The sequence below is a fragment of the Asparagus officinalis genome, chromosome 7, assembly GCF_001876935.1.
Source record: "Asparagus officinalis chromosome 7, Aspof.V1, whole genome shotgun sequence".
In the NCBI taxonomy this organism is placed as follows: Eukaryota; Viridiplantae; Streptophyta; class Magnoliopsida; order Asparagales; family Asparagaceae; genus Asparagus; species Asparagus officinalis.
Window position 1 is genome coordinate 11,028,956 of NC_033800.1, and position 9,351 is coordinate 11,038,306.

Consider the following 9,351-nt stretch of genomic DNA (forward strand, 5'->3'; position numbering starts at 1 on the left):
TTACGGTGACTCTCAGCTCATCGTTAATCAAGTCCGAGGAGAATATGAAGTACGGCATGAGGATTTGATCCCGTATTACTTCGTAGTGCTAGAGCAGGCTCAAAAGTTCGAAGGCTTCTTTATCGAATACGTACCAAGAGCTCAGAATGCATATGCCGATGCTTTAGCCTCTTTGGCAACTTCCCTAGCCTTGCCACCAGGAGTTGAAGCGACGATTCCAGTCGCAGGACGGAAACTACACTTTTCCAAGATCTCCATGGAGGAAAACTCAGACGAGACGATGTCGGGAGAAGTCTATACGGCATTTATGGAATTCGAATCTAGGGATTGGCGATTCCCATACACCGATTATGCCTTATATGGAATTCTACCTGAGGACCCTAAGGAAGCGGCTGCAATTAAACGAAAAGCCCTCCAATTCTATTACGATGCAGTTTCTCAAGTCCTGTATCGTAAATCACATGATGGAGTCTTACTTCGATGCCTTTCTCGGAAGGAAGCGAAAGAGGCCCTCAAGGAAGCTCATAGTGGAATGTGTGGAGCTCATCAACCTGGAGCTAAATTAGGAGATCGTCTCCGACGAATCGGCTATTATTGGCCGAAGATGTTTTCAGACGCGGTTGACTATGCTAAACGTTGTCACGCGTGCCAAATTCATGGAGATTTTATCCACCAAGCACCAGGGAACTTACACCCCACATCGGCGACTTGGCCATTCGAAATGTGGGGCATGGATATCATCGGACTGATCTCCCCTCCGACGTCCAAAGGACACCGGTTCATTCTGGTCGTGACCGATTATTTCTCCAAGTGGGCGGAAGCAATCCCGTTGAAAGAAGTCAAGACTTCAAACGTGATCAAGTTCATCAAACATCACGTTGTCTATCGTTTTGGAGTCCCAAGACAAATAGTTCACGATAACGGGACACAATTCGTCAGCTTTGGGTTTCAGAGATTTTGTGACAGATTCAGAATCCAAAGTGTCGCATCTACAGCATATTATCCGCCAGCGAACGGTCTTGCAGAAGCATTCAACAAAACCATAGTGAAGCTTCTCAAAAAGTTTGTCTCCAAGAGCCGGCGCGATTGGGATGAAAGACTTGGGGAATGTCTGTGGGCTTACCGCACAATGGTGAGGACTCCTACAAGAGCTACACCATTCTCTTTGGTATACGGCTGCGAGGCTGTGTTGCCATTGGAAATCCAGATCCCTTCTCTAAGAGTTGCTATTACAACTGGATTAACAGAAGAAGAGAAACATCAACGACGCCTACAAGAACTTGAAGCCTTAGACGACAAACGACTTCAAGCTCAGCAACAGATCGAGTTATATCAAGCCCGTATCTCCAAAGCCTACAACAAAAAGGTTAAAGAACAGATTTTCAAGAAAGGCGATCTAGTTTTGGCTAACAGACGACCCATGGTGATGACACACAAAACCAAAGAGAAGTTCAATCCTAAATGGGAGGGGCCCTTCGTAATAGAATCAGTCTATTTGAATGGAGCTTATCGTCTCATCAATCAAAAAGGAGATAGGCCCATGATGCCAATCAATGGGAAGTTCCTTAAGAGGTACTTCCCGTAAATCATGTAGCCCCCTAAACCCCAGCTAAATCAGGCTGGGGGTTGCCTATTTATAGTGTACTTCTGTCTTGTATTTCGTCATGTTAACATTAAATCTCTGACGATTGAAATTTTCTAGATTTATTCTAATAAAGAGAATTTCGAATTCATGCCAGGTTAACACTATACTCATGGCACTTGCTTTATCTTTCGTTGTCCTAAATCATATATTAACAAAAGAGATGATGAAAGCCAAAATGATATCATTTTCATTCAATATTTTTGATTTGAATACAAAAGATGATGAAAGCCAAAATGATATCATTTTCATTCAATATTTTTGATTTGAATACAAAATGAATCGAAACAAAAATGATACAAAATATTTCCCTAGCTAAAAAGCAATCTAAGTCCTAAACATCGGGGCTCATCAGTCTAAAAGACTTGAGTTTAGATTTCAGCGCCAATATTTTCTCCTCACGAGCCTTTTTAACTTCCTCTGTTATCTTGCTCTTGAGCCCCTCTTCATTGGGTGCTGCTTCTGCAATCTCTCGCCTAATCTTATCAGCAGCGACAAGCTCGTCGCAAAAACCCTTGAAGAGACCGTCGCAGAAAGTAATTAACCCTTTTATAACTTCCATGTCGCCCGCTAAGCGAGCAGTTATCTGAGATTGCTCCATATCAGCACGGGTAAGCTCAATCGCAGTATCCCGAATACCTGCAGCAAAAGTGCCCAAGTCCACTTGCACTTGAAGATGTTCCCCGCGCAGGCGAGCAATACGAAAATCTGCTTCGTTTAGACTCTTCTGAAGAGCCTCTTGCTGCTGTAACTTCAAAGCTCTGGCCTGAGAAAGAGCCCGATCCACTTCTGGTTCGATGGCATCGCGTTGTAGCATTGATTTGGGAGACGAAGCAAGTGCAGACTTCATAGCGTCCCCCATCAACTTAGCTTTCTTGGAATTCTTAGCTACAACAGGTTTTCGTTTACGAATCCTTCTATCGTATTCGCCTACCTCCTCAGCAGTGAGAGCCTGCTTCCCGGATGATCTCAAGGAGCGAGGCTCGGGAGGGGGTGCTCCTTCGAGAACTTCTCTAGTGTCCTCGTCTTCAGAAGGCTTTGTAGCAGGCAATTCTTTTGGGATCTCTTCGATTCCGACCGCCTCCCGTTCGCAGGACAGATAATCCTCTATCCCTGGTAGTCGAGTCCTGCCGGAACCACTTCTTGATTTATAAAGTTCTCGGATTTCGTTTATACATGAAGTATAAATGTCATATTCTGGGATTAGAGAAGCTTTATCAAACCAGTTGCGGAAATCTGCTACGGTGGAACAATTAGGTGGCAGATTAGGCAGAGTAAACTGCGCATGAGTTCCTCGGGCAATAAAGAAACGCCAAGCACGAGCTCCTTCATACAGATTCCCGATGTGAGCTAATTGTGGATTAGGGTTACCAACGTAAAGCTGGTCATACCCGAACTGTCGAGCAAAACGTGTCATAATTGGCTTCCGAAGACACAAGTTGTCTAGCCCGGACTATGTATGCAGTCGTCCATGTGGCTGACTCAAGCCGTTGCACGAAAGGAATAGAGGTCTCATTATTATGTATAATCCCCCGCATCAAAGAGGGACAGTGGAGCACAAACCAAGCTACTAAATAAGTGTAGGGCATTGGTGTGCGAGGTTGGGAAGTTTTCCAAACTTTCCTTCCGGCAACATTCATCTCCTTGACATCAAGGAGTTCAGAGATCAAATCCCGCAAGCCTCTCTGCAAGCAACCTGTCATTGCAGAAAGAAGATCTAGAGGTCTTCCGTGAGCCAGGAGAACGGCTGGGTAGACGACCTCCACCAAGATTGACTCAGCTGGTTTCGTCGGCACGACGCATTATTTCAACCATAGCATCAAGAAACCAGCGAGGAGGGCTGTGTCAGAGATAGGACCTGCAGCTTGATAATGGAAACTGTCAAACTCACTATCAGCTTCAAATCCATCTTCCAAACATGTATTCTTATAAACAGCATTAGGAGTCTTGATGCGAGCTTTGATGCTTTTAGCAGAGCTTACACCAAGACGGGTCACCTTCAGGTCTTTTTGACCCAGGTTCTGAAATAAGTAATCTGCCCAGGCAGTATGCATGAGACCACCCCCACGTATCCCAGCGACCTGAGCGCAGATGTGGAAATGACATAGCAACTCCCAAAAAGTGTTGTATATCTCTGGATGAGCAGCCTTCAGGAGGGAGAGTTCTTCAGTGGTTGGAATAAATTCTTCATAAGGCGTTTGCCCGAAGGATAATCCCGATATTGCATGCATCTCATGGAGAGCAAATCCCAACTCCCCGACAGGTGTGAAAAAGGTGCAGCTATCCGGATTATATCGCTCCAACATGGCAAAGAAGCAGGGATAGCTCTGAGTGATCCCACGTCTCGTGGCCTGTACTGGTATCATAAGGCCAGACTGAGCAAGAGGATCCTTGAGTTCCTCAAGGACAAAATCCACCATCCAAGTCCACCAACCATCTTCTCCAGAAAACAATCAGCCAGGAGAACGGAAGGCTTGTGTAGGAAATTCGCCTTGAGCAGCAATAAATCGGCGTATGAAAATGTTCGTTGGAAGAGGTGTCTCCTGAGCGAGGTCCTTTTTCTCAAATCTGCCAGGTCGCAGACCTTTGAGTTGTCCGCCAATCTGAACACGAGATGATCGACCAGATCCAAACGAGATGTTTTCCTTCTCCTTGACGAGATCGAAAGCCAAGCCCCTGCGACCACCCACACTTAGGAAGTAGGAAAGCGGGTACATTCTCTTCATGCTTGGAAGGAAAAGTAAACGATCGTCGACTCTTCGCAGCATCCGGGAGTCTTCTACATACCCGACTTGTCCATTAGCAGATATATGGTCACCGAATAAAAATGAGGGTTTGACAAATTGATCCAGACCCGTAGGAGTTTCCAGATCCAGATCGGTGATCAAAGCCCTAAGGGTGGAACACTCAGCAAACCTAATTAAATGTGTTCGCTCCAAACTTGGGAAAGTGCATAAAGGAATTTCTCTGCGAAGACCAAAAGCTCTCCCCACTTCGGGATCATCAGTGTAGTTGAAATGCTGCTCCGACAGAAGTGGTACATTGGGAAAAAGCACTGTAAAATCAGAAGCAATAGTTAGTAGCAGAAAGAGGTCGCTAACATGAAATAAACACGAAGAGTAAATTCTACGTGGCAAGTTTTAAATACAAAAGCCAACCCTTGTATTAATACTTGAACGCAGAGGGCAAACCCTGCGTTACAGCACTTGAACGCAGAGGGCAAACCCTGCGTTACGACACTTGAACGCAGAGGGCAAACCCTGCGTTACGACACTTGAACGCAGAGGTTGAACCCTGCGTTGTGATATTCAGACACTGAGGCCAAGGCCCGTGTTCAAACATAGGAGTCTTAATTCTATGTTTCCTTAAATGCAGAGTCATAAGCCTGCGTTTCCAATTTTTAACACAGAGTTCTAACTCTGCGTTCTCAATTCTAACATAGAAACTTAACTCTATGTTTCATGAACGCAGTCTTAAGTCTGCGTTTCCAATCTTTTTAACACAGAGTCTTAACTCTGCGTTCCCAATTTTAACATAGAGATTTGGCCCTATGTTCCTTAAACGCAGAACCTTAAGTCTGCGTTTTCCAATTTGTAACACGGAGCGTAACTCTGCGTTTATGGTAAGAACGAGTCATCTTCCTCGTTGAAGAGAACCCATCTAGGGTTTTCAGGAAACTTGTCGAAGCAAGTTGCCATGGCCACCGCTTACCGCAGCACCGAGGTCCATGTGACAACGATATTAATGCCGAAGCGCTTGTCAGAACAGCGACATCGCCGGTGTTCTCGGCCGGCGACGCCTCTAAAGCCGCCTTGCCAACCTTCTTGGAACCCGAACTCATTCTCTTGGGCGCCATGCGGGTGATTGCAATCGGAGAAGACGGAGTTCATCGGAGAGAATTAACCGAAAAGCAACAGAAACGAGAATTCTCGTTCTTGGAACTAAGCAAGGCAAAAAGAGTCGAATGACTCTTGATGTGACCTTACAGGCCTATTTATAACAGCCGTCAGGCTGTTAAGTCAGATCGGGACTCTAAGAAAGAATCCCAACCGAATCTAAAACGTGATTTTCCACGTTAACGGATAAAGTCGGTTAGACTTTAACGCAGAGTTACCTCTGCGTTCAAATGCTTCAAACGCCAGGCCTAGACCTGCGTTGTAATGGTTCTTAACTCTGCGTTTCGAACCTCAAACGCAAAAGTCGCCCCTTTGCATTGCAATTATCCTAAACGAAGGATCCACCTTGGTATTTCTTCAGCAGGGTTTAAATCATCGTCAGGTTAATATTGCACCTCAGACGGATGTCATATCCCACAGAGCTTGAGTTTTGTTTACATCATTGTAACAATGACTCCTCTGTTAAAATCCACTTATTGATTCTCATCAAAAGAACAGTAAATCTCCAAAATCATTCAGATCGAGTGCAATTTACTAACTCTACTTAACAGAGTAGTAAATTTTCAGTAAATCTCCAAAATCATTCAGATCGAGTGCAATTTACTAACTCTACTTAACAGAGTAGTAAATTTTTAATTTATCGGCTATCCCTAATAGAGTGATAAAATTCTCAAAATCTTGTTCGAATCACAAGTATCACAATTCATCACTCCGATGATAAGATATTTAGCAGTCCTCCCTAGTGAGACGCTACAATATTCTTTCCCCCACAGATGTCACGTTAACATTACACCTCTGACAAAAATCCACTTATCGACTCTCTCCAATAGAGCGATAAGTCCTCAAAATTGCTTCCATAACAATATTCCAGATGTCATGTTAACATTACACCTCTGACAAAAATCCGCTTATCGACTCTCTCCAATAGAGCGATAAGTCCTCAAAATTGCTTCCATAGCAATATTCCTTTTGTCACGTTAACACTACACCTCTGACAAAAATCCACTTATCGACTCTCTCCAATAGAGCGATAAGTCCTCAAAATTGCTTCCATAGCAATATTCCTTTTGTCACGTTAACACTACACCTCTGACAAAAATCCACTTATCGACTCTCTCTAATAGAGCGATAAGTCCTCAAAATTGCTCCTATAGCAATATTCTTCTTGTCACGTTAACACTACACCTCTGACAAAAATCCACTTATCGACTCTCTCTAATAGAGCGATAAGTCATCAAAATTGCTCCGATCGTAATATTCTTCTTGTCACGTTAACATTACACCTCTGACAAAAAAATTCACTTATCGACTCTCTCTAACAGAGCGATAGGTCCTCAAAGTTGCTCCGATCGCAACACTTTCCACTTATCGACTCTCGTCAACAGAGCGATAGGTCCTCAAAGTTGCTCCGATCGTAACACTTTTCACTTATCGACTCTCGTCAACAGAGCGATAAGGATAGGTCCATAAAATACTGTTAGGTTAACATCACACCTCTAACAGTAAACCCCCCCCAATGAACTTGTTAATCCTTTTTCAACAAGATTAGCAAGTTGTCATTATAAAATCCCCAACGGGTTAAATATTTTCTGGAATTATCCTAGTGATAATAAAGAAAATTTCTGAATTTCACTCTAAGTAAAATTTCATGCCAAGTTAATATTACACCTCTGGCGTTTCTAACTTTCTTTCAGTGTTTTAAGTAACACAAGAAGAAATAACGACAAAGTCCACGTATTCAACATCGTGGCAGGTTGTTATTAATAACACCAAAATCCATGCCTTACACGCATGGGGGACTTTATCTCGATCCCTAATTAGAGATAAGTCTACGCCTAACACGCGTTGCCGGTTAGTCTTTTACCGTGAAAAGGACATCAAAATCCATACCTCACACGCATGGGGGACTTTATCTCGATCCCTAATTAGAGATAAGCCTACGCCTAACACGCGTTGCCGGTTAGTCTTTTTCCCGTGAAAATGACAAAGTCTATGTATTCAAAATCATAGCATCAAGCCTAAGAGGGTTCATTCTCTTAGCACAACGTTACATGTGGAACGGACTTAGACAATCCACATGCTAGCCCAACTCAAACGGTAGTCGGTAAAGGCTTATCAAATCCGTTGATGGCTGAGGGTTTGCCAAAAATCCTATGCACGTTTGCAGGCCCATCAGCTTAATGGATGTGAGTCGAGACTTAAAACAGATGCGTCAAAGACAAGTCTCAAAGACTTAGTCAAAAATGCACGGAAGCCACTTCCATGTCTTAAGTCAAAACGTTAAGGTCAGACCCGCGATGCAAAAACCAAACGCTAAGGTCACACATGTGTTCCAAATTCAACATGCAAGGGTGAGACCCGTATCTCAAGTTCAAAATGCAGGGTCCACCCCCACATTCCAGAAGCAGGATTATGGCGCATACCTTCACACAGGTCCTACATGCAAATCCCTTCAACCAAGATGCCTTCGAAGCAAGTGCAGAGAACAAATCCTTTACCACAAGGAATCAACAGCTCCAAGATCAGAGTTGAGATCCAAAGTATTCCGAAAATTCGTCCCAGTCAACCGCGAACTTTCGAAAACTTTGGAGGGGGTTCTGTAGGCTGTCTAAAAATCACAACAGATAGCTAATCCTCATCAAACACCGATGACGGAAGTTACAATTTAACAACTTTCAGAATACTATAATTTGAAGACTTTCACGTAGAATGTTACAATCTGACGACCTTCATAACAACTGATGAAAGCTCTAATTCAACAGCCTTCACAATCAACATCGGGAGTTACAAATTGACGACTCTCATATTATCAAGAGCTAAATGTAAGGATTACAATCTGACGATCCTCACAAAAGTTCAAAAATAAAAAAAAAAGATTATAATTGACAATCTCTTCAACGCGAATGTCGCGTTTGACCATTTCAAATCCTTGAAACGGTCCTCCACTTAATAGGGCAACTAACCTCCATTATGAAGCTAATTAAGGGGGTAGTTATACCCCTGAAACTCCTACAAATAGGTGGTTTTCACAGCAAAATCGGGCTGGTGGTAGAGGGCTAGACGAAATTAAAAGAAAGAGAGAACAAGAGAGGAGAAAAAAAGTCAGATTTGCGCAGTTGTGATCGGCATGACGATCGGACCCTCATCCGTGGTCCGATCGATGTGAAATTTGGAGGGTAGCTTCTACACTCGTCTTTCCTAATTCGGAACGGTGGAGATTTCTTTCTATCGGTTAGATTTGGATATATGAAGGTTTTACCGAAGCTGGTCGTTCCAGGAGTGCAGAGAAAAGTCAGATTTGTACAGTTGTGATCGGCGTGACGATCTGACCCTCATCCGTGATCCGATCGACGTGAAATTTGGAGGGTAGCTTCTACACTTGTCTTTCCTAATTCTGAACGGTGTAGATTGCTTTCTATCGGTTAGATTTGAAGATATGAAGGTTTTACCGAAGCTGGTCGTTCCAGGAGTGCACAGAAAAGTCACTTTCGTGCAGTTGCGATCGGCGTAACGATCGGACCCTCATCCATGGTCCGATCGATGTGAAATTTGGAGAGTGGCTACTACACTTATTGTTCCTAATTCTGAACGGTGGAAATTACTTTCTATCGGTTAGATTTGGAGATATATAGGTTTTACCGAACCTATAAAGGACTGGCGGAGCTTTTTTGAGATCGGCCGAAGAGAGAAAGAGATCAGCTACTCTTTTGAAATGATTAAACTTTCTTTATTATCATCAACTCTTTTTAGAGTTCCCCTAACTCGATTAGAGTTTTAAAACTTGTTTACCAAGTTCTTTTCAACTCTTCCAAA